The sequence below is a fragment of the Ictidomys tridecemlineatus genome, chromosome 3, assembly GCF_052094955.1.
Source record: "Ictidomys tridecemlineatus isolate mIctTri1 chromosome 3, mIctTri1.hap1, whole genome shotgun sequence".
NCBI lineage: Eukaryota > Metazoa > Chordata > Mammalia > Rodentia > Sciuridae > Ictidomys > Ictidomys tridecemlineatus.
Window position 1 is genome coordinate 152,175,104 of NC_135479.1, and position 15,149 is coordinate 152,190,252.

The 15,149-nt window shown below is 30.7% G+C and overlaps 1 protein-coding gene across 13 annotated transcripts in view; it reads left to right on the forward strand.

Moving 5' to 3' along the window:
• Zbtb20 (zinc finger and BTB domain containing 20) overlaps positions 1-15,149 on the forward strand; it is a 793,227-nt gene that overhangs the window by 2,998 nt on the left and 775,080 nt on the right. The window lies entirely within an intron of this gene.

Below are 15,149 nucleotides of genomic sequence, written 5' to 3' on the forward strand. Positions count from 1 at the left end.
GACATTGTTAGACACTTGGGATATTGACAGTGAATAATACAGAAATTGCCTGCCCTTGTGGAACTTACATTGTAATATTACATACAGTTTGTGTACTCTGCTTTGCTAGGAGGTGAGGTTTTTGGGTGGAACTTTAAACTCTAGCTGCTTTCTTATTTTAGGAACTATGATTTGAAAGATCTTAGAGAAGTTTCAAGGAGAGAAAGGTGTATACCAATTGCAAATTATAGGAAAGGGAGAGTTTAGTTTATTTATATTTGTACCTTTTGTTATTGTCATGAAACATCTCCATATATTTCAGTAAGTCTTTTTGACAGATAGGGGTTTTATATTTTTCACAATTTTAACCATTTTTTAAAAATAAATAAAAATGTTGCTTTATATTTAAAAATATCTTGTGTCCTGAAATTTACTGTAAATTTCAAATGTAGCATTGTCTTGTTAGCAAAGTTTGGTAAAACAACTGCTACAATATCTTAATTTTTGGTTAAGATTTGTTTTAGGAATATATCTGAAAAATCAAATGCCTCAATCTTTTTAGTTGTGGTTTAAACAAAATAAGATGAAAATTGTAATTAATTTACAGTTGGCATTAAAGAGCTAGAAAAAGAGAGACTGAAGAAAAAAAAAAAGAAGAAACTTTGTTATTTAAACCTTTTTTAAAAAACTCCAGAAGCATTTGATTGGCACATCTCTGATTTAATAGACCATTTGTAATGCAAGAGGAACATTACAGAAGATTTTAGCATTACTTTAATCATTTCATCTGTAGGTGGAAAAATCCTAGGTTCTAACAGAAGGAAACTTGGTGCCTCACAAATGAGTGTATGTGAGTTTGTGGCTTCATGTAGTGGGTATCTCACCTTTCTAAAACCTAGTTCATGCTTTTATTTTGGTTAATGGATAATGAACTCAGGTGCACTTGAGCACTGAGCTACATCCCTAGCCAATTTTGTATTTTATGTAAAGACAGGGTCTCACTGAGTTGCATAGCATCCAGCTAAATTGCTGAGGCTGACTTTGAACTTGCTCCTGCCTCTGCCTACTGAGCCACTGGGATTAGAGCCTCTGGGATTAGAGCTGCTGGGATTAGAGCTATTGGGATTACAGGCATTCACCATGCAGGGCAGTAGTTCACTCTTCCTAAAGAACAAGTACTGATTTTTATTTTTCTCTATCATTGAGAGTCTTACTTTGTTAACCAAATACAAGTTTAGTTCTTAAATGGGATAGTTTATTTTATACACACTCTTCCTTCTCCCAGTTCCCCCATCCTCTGATGCTGGGTTTGTATCTCCATGTGTATATTAGGATCTCTCCTTATGCTAATATGTAGCAGAATGAACCTCCATACTAATGAATTTTAGAGGATTTGTCATCATAAGAAAGCTATAAATATGAAGATTCAGGAGGATATGAAGACTTTACAACATGAAATGAATTGCTTTAGCTGAATTTTTTTTTTAAAAGGCAAAGTGGAAGAATGGTTAATAGAATGATAAAAACTAAGAACGTTACCTAATTATAACAAGGGTGGTTAAACAATGTGTGTTTATGTATGTATGAGAATATATTTATAAATGAGCAGTTTCTAAATAAAGATATTTTGGTACTGAATAAATAATTTCAGTTCTGCCCTGTGGTCCTTGATATGGAATGTGTTCAAAGTTCCCAGGTAATTTTGTTTAACATGCTTTGTTACCAGAACTTTCCTATGAGTAACATAAAACAAAAATTAGTAAAATCTTTGTAAATTTTTTATTGGGAGGATGATTAGCATGCTATTTTGGAAGTTTTCTTCAAGTGTGATTACCAAGCTGTGCATAAATAAATACGATCTGAAATGAGAAGTTCATAGTACCTGAATCCACATAAGATAGATGAATGTTTCAAAACGAGTTATTCATAGTTCAAAAGATAAAATCCTGACATCTGTCAAGCTTTTTATAGTAATAAAATAAGCATGACTAATTCTATTAATATTCATATTTGTAAGGTAAGTCTAAGCATGTGTACAGTGCATTTTAAGTCAAAATTTGGGGTGTTATTGGCTAGACACAGTCATTTCTTTGCCAGAGATACTAGGCTGTGTGAGGGCTAACCATCTGTCAACTGGTGATAGAGACAAAGAAAGGTTTTAATATACTAGTTTAAAATGTCCACAAACTTGTTTTGAACTGTATTGTCATTTTGTTTGGCCTTCATACTCTATGTTGAATATGCACTGGGTCAGTCACCCCACTTTGTTTAATGAACAAACGATTCAAGGTCTAGATAAGGTTATTGTCACAGCTGATGGGTTCTAGATGCAAGTTAAAATATGTTTTGATTTTGCTTTCATGTAATGATCAAAAATTCACAAGTGGACTGACCACCCACTAGCAATTATACAGTTTCAGGCAAGCTTATTTTATCGTCCCATTCTTGATTTTGGGTGTCTTAATTTTTGTGCTTTATAGATTCAAGCCTTATATTTCAGTCTCATTCCTGAGCTGTTTGGGGGGAAAAAATGTAGCAACAGGATTCCAGATTGCCTGTTTTAGGTACAATATGGTGTGATGTGAAATTGAAACAGCAGATTGGTGAGAAACTTTAGTTTCAAACAAATATAAACTAGTTTGTTTAGTGAAGTTGTACACAAAACAGTAGTCTCTATTGACAGAGCAATTTTTTTGTTGTTTTTTCAGTAATTTCCATGTTATGAGGTTACTTTGGTTCTTTGGGCCAGAAGTTTATTTCTAAGATGTTATATAACAAGAATAAGTTCTAATATTGCTGATTGCAATAATATAGTTAGATATGGCAGGCCATGGAATTATTTATAGCAGCGCTAATTATATCAATAAAAATAGCAATATTAATACTGTGTCAAAATCCATTCTTGACAGTATAAGGTAAACAAAGCTATAGTCAAAGCAGGCAGCCTGTCTTTACTGTCAGCTCATGAATATACACTTCAGGAAAAATATACACACAGTTTAGAGAGTTAGGTGTACTGATTTAATCTCTTCAATTTTGACATTTTTTTTTTTTAGAGGTGTTCTTTCTAATTCGACATAAGATTAAAAAGATCTGGGTTTGTAGTTTTAAAATTCTTGGGATCCATTATCTTACTGTCATTGGTAAATTTCTAAAGATTTACTTATTTATACTGCACTGCTTTATAAATTATCAGAAATTCATTTTATGTGTACCTTTATTCTTGGAACACAGGTTACCATTGCAAAAGAACCTCTAACAATTTACAAAATAAAAAACATAGCTACCATATTCTACTTCCCTTCTCTCTCTATCTCTATTTCTCTCTCTCTTTCTCTCTCCCTCCCCCCCATACACACACACACCAAAATAAATCACTGGCTTCCTTTAGATATGAAAAAATGTGCTTTACCATAGTTTGATTCAAGGAAAACTTCAAATTTTCTTTTAAGTTTTTATTTTTTCTAATCAGTTTTTTTTAAAAAAAATTTTATTGTATTTTAAACTTACTTTCCTAAGATTATGTAATTAAAGAGGTAGAAGTCTTTACGTAAATTTTTAACTTGAGGGTAAAACATCTTTTTAATCTCATATATTAAATTGAATTCTTTCATTTTATTGCACATTGTCAAAATCTTGGGTGTAAGAGTGAGTTAGTAGAGGTTGATCTAAATTGAGTGGTGCCACTAACTAGTGGTATGATTTGGGGCATGTCATATAGTTGTGTGGATCTCTGCTATATGTCCCTGATGTTTTCATCAACATTTGAATCTTTTTAGTTGCAGGCAGTGATACTGGTTGGTGAAGTTTAGACTATCAGGAAAAACTAAAGTATTCACATGTAAAATATTTGACTTTGCTTTTTTCTTTTAGTTTTTTTGATAGTTTTTATTTTAATGATACCTGCTTTTAAAGTAAGCAGAATACAACAGACACTAGTATTGCTGTATGTGTAAACGTGGCTGTATAACCAATGTGATCCTGCAATCTGTACACGTTGAAAAATGAGAATTCATACCCCATTTGAATCAAATGTATGATATGTCAAGATCCTTGTATTGTCTTGAGCAACTAATAAAAAATAAAGTAAGCATAATTTATAACTATCTATAGTTATGCACTGCAGATACAATATTAAGTGCTTATAATCCCTTGCATTTGGTAAATATAATAACTTTATTAGTTTACATGAATTTTTCACCAACTCACCTTAACTCAGGAAGCTATATTAGTAACTGAATTTATAAACTTAATACTTTGCATCTCATCCAGCATAAAGTTGCCTAAGGAAAATAATGATAATAATGAATTCACTCATTTTATAATTCCATAAAATACATAGTTCAATAAATATGTCTCCAAAGGAAGAAAGTGAACTTGGTTTTTGTACCTCTCTTGTTTAGGTGGTAAGTAAATATACTTTGAGTCATCAAGAACTATCTCTATATGGATCTTAGAAAATTTGGAATTTGGAATTTTAACTACTGATTTGATTTTTGATTCTATATTATACCCATTCAGAAGTAGATTCTCTTAGAAGGAATGGTAATGCAGACAAATTTGCCTATTTATTTTGATATGGGATACTGGAAAGAATCTGTGTTAGAATAGACTTTGCACACACTGTCCTGTCATATATAGAAAAAACAACTGTATGCAATTTGTGTGGACATACTTTATGGATCTATATTTATGACAACCTCAATGTTTTCAGTTAAAGTTTCACTTAGGTTATTTTAATTGATTCATTTCTTTTACTATTATAAATGGTTATGAGAAGCTAAAATGTATCAAATGCTACTTATTCACAAGTAGAAACAGAAATCTGCAGAAATTTATATAAATCTGGATCCTCTGCCTTTCCTACATCTGTCCGACATCTACCCACAGCCTCAGATGTTCCTGGTACTGATCATACAACATTTTATAAATCACCCCACAGAATATTTTGTAAATTCTATAATATATTAGGGAATATAAAACTAGCCTATTAAGTGTCTAGTTAATAGAAGTTGCAAAAAATTTGAGATCAATTCATTTGGGACAAAAAGTGGTATGAGTGTTTCAGTACATGCACATAATGAGAAAGATATTCTAAATGAGCTTAAGTGAAACTGATTTGGGAGTGTTGACTGAAACCTAGCATGTGTATTGAGGAATTCCTGTGGACTGTTTTCTACAGACTTTGGTGTCAAAAACACTAGCACCATTTTTAGAGGGAAGTACAGTGAAAAGAAAATTAAATGCATTTAAACAGTAGTCAACTTTTTATTGTGAGCTTACATTGAATAAAATATTGGTTATATCTGTATTTTTTAAAGTTAGTTCCACAATCATAGTAGTTGGATACCTTTATTATGCCAATTTCAATGATAAGTTAAGGTTTAGAAAGAATAATTAAATGTCTTATTCAAAGTCACATAGCTAGTATGTAACAGATGGGAATTCAAACTCAAGACCAGCTCTAGAGGACATAAATTTAATTACTTCCCAATCAAGACACTATTTTGGGTCTGTTTTCCCTCAGAACTTGTTCAGATTAGTACTGGTAATTTTATTTAAAGAAAGGCATATTTGATTTGGAGAAGATTCTAGAGAAGGGCACAAAGTCAGAGAGTTTAAAGTGGGAGGAAGAAGGGTTGCTATGGGAGAGTCTGGTTTTTACAATTTAACTCTCCAGTCTAGATTTAAAAATGCTGAGGGAATTTGTGCAAAGGTTTTACAGAGAATGGATTCAGTAGCTGCCTTCTGATGTGGTGCCATAGATAATGTAGAACTGGGTAACATGTTAAAGCAGGCTATGGAAATTGTGAGTAGGAGCAGGTCAAAGGAAAGGTTAAATTCTGGGAGTACTGGGAAGGTAGAAGTCAAAAAGAAAAACTAAATCAAACCAGACTGAATAATCAAGAACTAAGTATCATAGGGAAACAGGATGTGGTAGAACAGAAATAGCATATTCAAACTAGTAGATCCTACTGACTTTGGAAGGCCCTTATGTTTATTGTTTGTTGTTTGTGCCCTTTTATTTGTTTCAAAAACCAAGAGCTGGCATAAATATGGGCCATGTAGTGTTTGTGGTACAGAGATTGCTATGCTTTTGGCACAGAAAACACAAGAATCAATAGTAGCCTAAATTTATGCATGTTTAAGCATATTACAAAGTCTCTAATTTAGTACAACAAACTGGTAAACCAATTTTTGAGTGCCTATTTTGTGCCATCCAATTTTGAACTGTTCTTAGGGGCATTTAAAAATGTCTATTCGGAATTTAGCTTTCAAATACAAGAGAATATTTGTTAGCTTTCCTGAGGGTTTGATGGATATGAGGAAGAAATAACTTATATCTTAATTTTAATTGGTTCATTATGTAATTTAGCCTTTGATCTCTTCCCTTGTGTATGGATTTTAAAACAGGCTCCTCCAAGATTAGCATGGAACATAGTCTAGACTTTGCTCACGTAGTTTTTTTTTTAAACTTAGTATGTTACTATAATGAAAGAAAAGTTTAATTTTATTTGATAGTATATCTCAAAGCAAGTATTTATAGTTGTGTATCCTTTATCTACAAGGTACTAAAGATTTCAGAGGTTTTTAAGAGATAATATTTATTTTTGAACTATGTTACATATGTTAATATGAAAGAATGAAAATGCTTTACCATCACTTACATTACTTGTCACAATATCTCTGATATTTTATTCAGACTTATTTTTAGTGCATTGTGGTATATAGTGCAAGGATGATTTTGCAGGCTTCATATGGTTATATCACTGAAAAAATATATTGTGAAATTTATATTGTGAAAGTCATCAACTTTCAATTCTAGCATGATAAGTTTTCCTCTTCAGGTTCATTTTTAGATCTAATCTTTATTTTTGTTCTTTTGATATCCTATGGTACTTAGTCTTCTTAACAGCTATGTTGTTTATATCTCACCATCCTTTATATATGTGGCCCTTAGATATAGTCCCTTGAAAACTTGTACTCTTAATCTTTCTTGTTCTAGAGCATGACATAGAGGGGTCTTTTGAGCTGAGAAGCAAAACAGGAAAAAGTGAACAGGATTCCAGATCCTTCCAATTCACATATTCTATATGACAGTCTCAACATTTGTAGCAAAGTTACAATTTGAAACAAAGTGTATATGAGGCAAAAATAAATAGTAGTGTTTTTTCTGTACATTTGGGTTATGCATATCTTTTATATGTGTAATGATGACACTTTCTATTTTATGTGTGATGATGAGTTTTATTATGCAAAAATAGATGGTTCTAGTATAAAGTGAATTTGATTCATTTTGGTGTTCTGTGTGCAGCTTAACTCACAACTCAAAGTCTTTGAGATTTTTCACTTAGGAAACGTAACAGACTTATACCACACTATTTTTTTTAAAATTTTTTAGCTATAGACGGACACAATACCTTTATTTATTTATTTTTATGTGGTGCTGAAGATTGAACCTAGGGCCTCACACATGCCAGGCAGGCGATCTACCACTGAGCCACAACCCCAACCCTAAATGTGGTCTTTTAAGGACAGATGCCATAATTTACTCATCTTGGTGGCTATGGTATTAGTATGATATTTGTCACTCAGGAGGGATTCAATAAATGTTGTTGTCAAGCTGTTTTTCAAGTCTATCTGAGGAATATGATTTTAGTTTTTGCTTTTTAGCCTAAACATTTCCTTATTTTCAGCTAACTCTGGTTCAGATTTAGTATTGTGAAAATTATTACCTGTTTTAGACTTTTCTGTAATTTTCCAAGACTCAAACATTTTTACACAAGCTTATGATCTTTTATCCTTTTAGATACTTAATGAAATTCTATCATGGCAGAAGTTCAATAAAAAAGTATATTTATTGTGATTCAGAAAAGAAATATATCAGACATCATCTATCAATGGTAAAGCAAATCTACTACAATCAATTCAGGATATTGTGTTGAATAGAGTACACAGAATTATATTACCTACTGATTCAAAGATGAAACCCAAATTTCATATCCTATGTGATTCCTATCTGGATACTAGGACAAACAAACCGCAGTCCTTTTTGTACCTTGTAGATTGCAATTGAGATTTTGAACATTTCATATGAGCTTTTTAATTCCTAAAAGTTCATGAAATTTAACATCATTAAAAATATTTCGTTAATTTTACCTCATCTGAGTTATTTAGAAAACAATTCAAGTTAAATATTTTAATATTAATGATTTTCATAGCTCTTCTAGAAAGTAAAAAAGATAATTGGACTATAAACAATATTAAAGGCAATATCATGTAAACCACATATTGGACACATGTTTTTTCCCTGAATAATAGTGACATCATTTTCATATTTATAGGACTTGCTGGTACATATTGGGAATTTTACTTGATTGTCCAAAATCATAATTTGTTTTTCTACTAACTGAAACTAAAACAAATTTATTTGAAATTGTGTAAAAAAAAGATAATTATGTTCTGAAATAATTAAAACTGGAATTGCATTAAAGCTTACATAAAGTGATTAATAGCTGTAGTTTATTTGGAGATCAGTATCTAAGAACATACAAAAATATTGTAATTTTTATATACTGTATTCAGGAATATGTCTTCTGAAGAAACTGTTGATTTTGGGGAATAATAATAATAAAGTTCAAACATAGACCTATATACCTCATCCCACCGACAGACTATTTTAAAATGGAGGATTTTAAAAACAAATTTATATATATATATATATATATATATATATATATATTGTTCTCTTTCCCTTTACTTCTGATTCTAAGCTTCCTACCTTTCTGTATGAAAGGGCTGATGCAATCTGTGAACATGAAACCTTGAAAGAGAAATATTGCTCTGGAAATTTTATACCTTCAATTGGGCAAGTAACTAGGAAAAAAACTATAGGAGTCCATAGTCAGCATCAGAAAGCAGCAGACATTGGGATGAAGTTGGGCTTCAGAAGTCTGTTAACCCTAAGGAAGAAGATGAATATTTACACATTTTAAGAATCCAGGTCTCCCCAAATAGGTATAAAGTCAAAATAGCTGAATGGATTCCTTTTTGTCTTTGCGGCTAAAAAGAAATAGAGATAGGACAATATGGAGTTCTTCCTTCATGTGCCTTGGCAGGGAATTGACAGTCAATATTTGCTTTGTACAACCTGCTTTCTTTCATTTAGGATTCTCACAACATACCTGAGCTCCAATAAGTTACCAATGAAAACTTAACAATCCATTGTGGAGATCCAGGTGAAAAATGAGATAGAAAGATTATCTAGGCAAATCAGAATACACACCCAAGACATCTAGTTATTGTTGACTAATACAGAAGGAACCGGAACTTGAAATTCAAGTAAATAAACAAATTAGGAGAACTTAAGGTACTAAAAAACAAAACAAAACAAAACAAAAAAACCCTCATTTGAACAACTTAGTGGACACTGGAAGGAAAACATGGTTACTGTTGAAATATGGTGGACATGGTGGCACATGCCAGTAATTGATTGCAAATTCATAGTCAATGTCGGCAATTAGTGAGACCCTGTATCAAACTAAAAAATGAAAAAAAGGACTGGGGATGTAGCTCAGTGGTAGAGAGTCCCTGTACTGGAAAAAAAAAGAAAAGAAAAGGTGAAGAAATATGAATTAATATATACTAAAAGACAAATGCAAGAAACATATCAAAGCACAAAATAAAATAAAACAATATCTTGAATAAAAAGGTGAGATTTTTGCAAATATAGAAATCAAAACATGAATAATAGTATAATTACAGAGGAAGAACTTAGAATAAGGAGAAATATAATTAAAAATGTTAAAAGTAAATTTATCTGAGATTAAGAAAAATCAGTTCATGAATTTAAAGGGTTTACTAATTTATGGTCTTGATCAAAAGAAAAAACAGGCATATCCTGATAAAGTTCGGAATTCTACATGTCAGTTGAAATATAACTCTCAAGTAGAACAAATTCCTGTAAAGAATAGTATACCAAAGGGTCATAGGACTACATATCCACAATACTGGAAATTAGAAGATAAAATACTGCAGATTTCAAAAAGGAAATAAATATAATCCAAAAATCTCAGTCATCAATTGGACCTAAGGTGAAATACATTTAGACATATGCAGGAGCTGAGAGTATATAATGATTACACCCCATCTGAGAAAATGCCTGAGAATAGATTATAAGCAAGCAACAAATGAACCTCAACGAAGTCTTCAGGATGAAGACAATGAAGAAAATAGTGAATAATAATGAACATTTACATATAATTCTGCATGTGTGAATGTAGGTAAAATTTCATCTTAAAAAGGTATCAAGCAATATTTAAAATAAGCAATTTCAGGGCCTCGAAATAAAAGAATCCTTTTTCTGTAAGAAAAAATTTAAGTGTAGTACACGTCCTATTGAAACAGGAGGGGCTGGGTAGCTGAAGTGTCAGAGGAGGAAAATGATAAGGATGGGAAGAAAGGAAGAAAAAAAGAAAGGAATGTATTCTAAAGATCACAGGAGAAAATGAAGGTGTGGAATCTTGGTGGAAGAAAACTGTCACATAATGAACAGACACATATATCTGTTTATAGAGTTAGAAAAGGGAAGATAATAGAAAATCACTTAGAACTTCCATATTAAGAAAACAATAGAATGCATAAGCACTTTTTCAAACAAAGAGGAATGAGAAAACAATAACAAAAATAAAGTAATTGTCTTAAATTATAAAATTAGGTGTTATAAACTATTACATTTAATAAACATGGACTAAATTCTCCCATTAAAAGATGATGTCAGATTACATTAAAAACCTAAGTCAGACATTACAAGAAAAAGTTATAAAGAAAAGATGATAAAATGATGGGTATAAAGATACAAAGACAATGCAAACAAAAACAGGAAAACATGAGTGGTAACATTGATATCAAACAAGATAGGATTTAAGGTTAAAAGTTTTGAAAAGAGACAAAAAGTGGTACTATAATAATAAATGGTGTATTTATGAGCAAAATCAGATCATAGAATACAATGTAGTCTTTAAAGATGTGAATTAAAGTTCTTTCAGGTGATCTGAAAGAATTTCCAGGAATTACTGTTGAGTGTGAAGAGCCCTGGATAGAAAAGTATGTGAAACATTCAGTTTTTGAATAATAATGACAAAATTCCCAAATATGTGTATTTATATGTGATATCTATGTATGTGTCCATTTTATAGTAGAATTATTTGCAAAGGGAGAAGAATATAGTAAGATACACACTAAATTGTTAAAATGGATTAACTGTGGGAGGAATTGTGAAAAGAGAGTAAAAATGCCAAGCAAATAATGCAAAAGACAAGTTATACTAAGAACAATAAAAATTCTACTTATGGATTATAATAAAATTCAGGATATTTGAATATATATTGTGAATAAATTAAGTATTTAAAATATTATGGCTACTTTTGAAGCTAATGAGTTCTTATTTCTGAATGTTGTTGGCATCCAGGAAGACTGCTTTTTTCCTTTACATTTACATTTTCTTTAATTTTGTATTACTTGCCACCAGACATCTCTACTGTTCTCTTAAATCTTCAGATGATCTTTTAGCCTTTCATGTCAGAAAAACTTATCTACAAATGATGTATAGTTTGAGATCAGATGAAACTCTATAGGCCAAACCTGTATCAGGGCTGACATGCAGCCGATATCCTTGGTAAAATTTTAGGCGTAAGTTTCAGTTTGTTCAGTGTTCATTTTTTTTGATATTACAAATTAATTATAATGCCAAGTGTACATGAAGTAGTGCCTTGCAGATAGAATTTAGCTGTTAAGTACTTGCTGATTTGACTCCATAAATTATAGGTATAATAGTGATTTCAACAAGGTAATAAAATGTAAAAATGAAGAAATTAAAGGTATCAGAAGGAAAAATAGAAGTAAATGTAATATTATTGTAGGCAAAATGCTTGATTTCTGTGTCTCAGATTCTTAATCTTTAAAATCTTCATAGTTGTATTTTGCTTACTTCACACAACTTATGTGAGGGTCAAATTAAATTAATAAATGTTGATGTGCTTTAAAAAGCATAATGCATTATACAAAGAATTATGATGATGAAACTCTGAAGGGAGTAATTTTTTTCCCTTAATGATTATTTATCTGTATTTCCAGTTGCATGCTTGATATTAAACCTCTTAACATATTAGAAATAGAAAATATTACTAATGAAGCTTTCAAAATCTCAGCCAAACTAATCAATGAAATCTATGGAAGTTATGAATATGGTCCATTGCTTAAAGTCTAAGATCTTTAGAATTTCTTTATTTCTTTTCCTGGTCATTGAAGGACATTTTTCATCCAGGTACATCTCCTGATGATCTCTTGTTCCATTATAGGAATATGGAAATCTTTTGAGGGGAAATCAAGGCCTTTATTCTATCTGGACACAATGATAATGCTGTATTATTTTGACATAACAAATGGCCCTGGGCAGTTAAGCACAATTTTGTAATTTGTTGTTATATTTCATTGGATATTCTTTAATTTATACCTACAGTTAATAGTGACTACAGCATGAATATTCTATATAGTAAAATCTTTTATAATATCTTAGTTACCAAACACCAAATATGCCATTGGCTAGTTTTCTGGATGTGGGAAAACCAGGAAATACCTATAGTATTTAGTAGTTTAAGAGCACCACTACAAAAAGATTTAAAACATATTTTATTACAAAAATGGATAGAATATTAACATACCTTACTCTTAAAGGTACCTAGATTCTGGTTTGGAGAAAGTAGAATAAACAAATGTGTCTTAAGTCTAATAAATTATATTATACTTGACTCTTTTTTCCAGTAGTATATCATAGTATGACCCCTACCTTGAAATTTTCTTATCTGGGGGCTGGTGATGTGGCTCACGTGATAGAGTGCTTGCCTCACATGCAAAAGTCCCTGGGATCAATCCCAAGCGCCACCAAAAAACAAACTTTCTTGTCTCACCTATTTGATTTTTGCTTTCATCATAAACTTGCTCTTTCACTAAACTATTCTTTTTCTACTACTGGATATGATGTTATAAGAGAGTAAAAAAAATATTTTAAAAGACAACAGTCTTTTTCATTTCTTTAAATAGTAAAAACTACCTGAATTAATTCTCTCTGATGTTGTACATTTATTAAAATCTTTTTAATAAACTCATTTTCACTTTCTTGTGTATTGATTACCTTTATTAAATATGAAATTAATAGCAATTGTGTTGGTATTTTTAATATATTTTTGGACTCCTGTTTAAAGATAGTAATGTTACTAAAGTAGTAGTGTTTTTATTATATGCAACATACATTCTTGGATACATATGTCATTGTCAGTCATCTCTTCTATTCCTTTTATGCCTTCTTTAAAAGAAATTTCTAACCACCAGTGATTTTCTCTCTAAACAGTTGTAGTTTTTTAGTGAACACCAAGGAAATGGAAAATTCAAGTGATCTGTTCATTTAGATCCTCAAAAAAACAAAGTTATCGTTCTTTATTTTTAATATCCTTTTAGTTTCTTGTAATTTACAAAAGATTGAACTTTTACTTCAAAGTTAACTCTGAAACCTAAAATCTTTTATCAAAATTTGCTTCTTTTTGAAATGGGCTATAACAAAATCATCATTTCTGAGCACTAAAATAAATTTCTCTAAGTGTAGCCTCTATTATCTTATTTAGTATTCAGTTCTGTTTAATTAGTTTGCCCTTCAAGTCTCTGAATTCTTTTTTAAGGTACTTGGGATTGAATTTAGGGCTGCATATATGCCAGGGAAGCACTCTATGACTGAGCTGCATTCCCAGCCCTAAGTCTTTGAATTTCTTGACTCAGTGATGTTGAATCTTAAAACTATGGTGGTGGGTTTTTTCTCTTACTTTTTATTTTAACCAAGTTTTAAGCTATCCAAATAAAATACTTTTTAAAACTTTTAATTAATGAGGTTTTATACTGTTCCCTTATTTTGATTCTTTTTAGTTTTTTTACGACCTCATATTTGTAATTGACTGGATAATATAGATTCTATGAGATGAGCAGCATTTCATGTCACCTGGGAGCTAAGAATACAGAATTTAAAACTCTATCCCAGGTCTAATAAATCATAGTATTCCTTTTAACAAAATTCCACATCATTCATATCTACATTAAAATTTGAGAAGTACTTCTAAAACATTTGTCAATTAAAAAAATTAAAGTTTGAGTGCATAGAATTAATCATAACATGATTCATAGTCACTGTTTTATGCATTATCCTCATTTCATTTATTCATTCATCCATTCTTTTAAACCAAAATAAATACCTATGAACTCCAGTCTCAAAGAATTTGAACATTAAGAATTATTTACGTCAATCTATGTACTCTTCAATATGCCCTAACAAAAGGTACCATTAAACTAAAATTTGTGTTTATTTTTCATAGTTCTTTCAAAAAATGAAATTTTTGTATACAGATTTACTACATATACATGTGTACATACAATTATTATGTATTTATCATCATCTGGATTTCTTTTGCTTGTAAACATACGTTATCAAGGTTTACTTACATTGTAACTGTAATTTATAGAGTTCACTTTTCTATATAATATTTGAACTATCCCATATTATATTAATAATTTCTCTTGCTATTGGATTTCTTCCCCTTTTTATTTCTACCAGTGGTTCTGGTATAAACATTCATGTATATGTCTCTTGGTGACTTAAGACATTTTCTTGGGTGTATATTTAGATTGGACTTGGCGTGTCATATACGTTAATGCTTAACCACACAAGACATTGTTAAATTGTTTTTCTAAAATAACATTATTCATATGCACTTCCACAAGCAATGAATATATTATACCTGTTCATCTCTATTCTATTTAGCATAATGTCAGATTTTAAAATTTTTTCCCTGAGTTGATATAAAAAATAAAATCTGTGGTCTTGATTTGAATTTTCTTGCAGTGAAGTTGTGAACGTGTGTGTGTGTGTGTGTGTGTGTATGTAATGACTGTTCATCTCTTTTAACTATTTTTTATTTTAATTTTTATGGCTGTTTTTATTGATTTTCATGAATTCTTTTTATATTCTGGATACCTTTTCTATCTCCTGATTTGTACCTTACTTCTTCACTTTCTTTTATTATTTTAATGAGGAGAAGAATCTTAATTTTATGTGGTTATGTTTATTA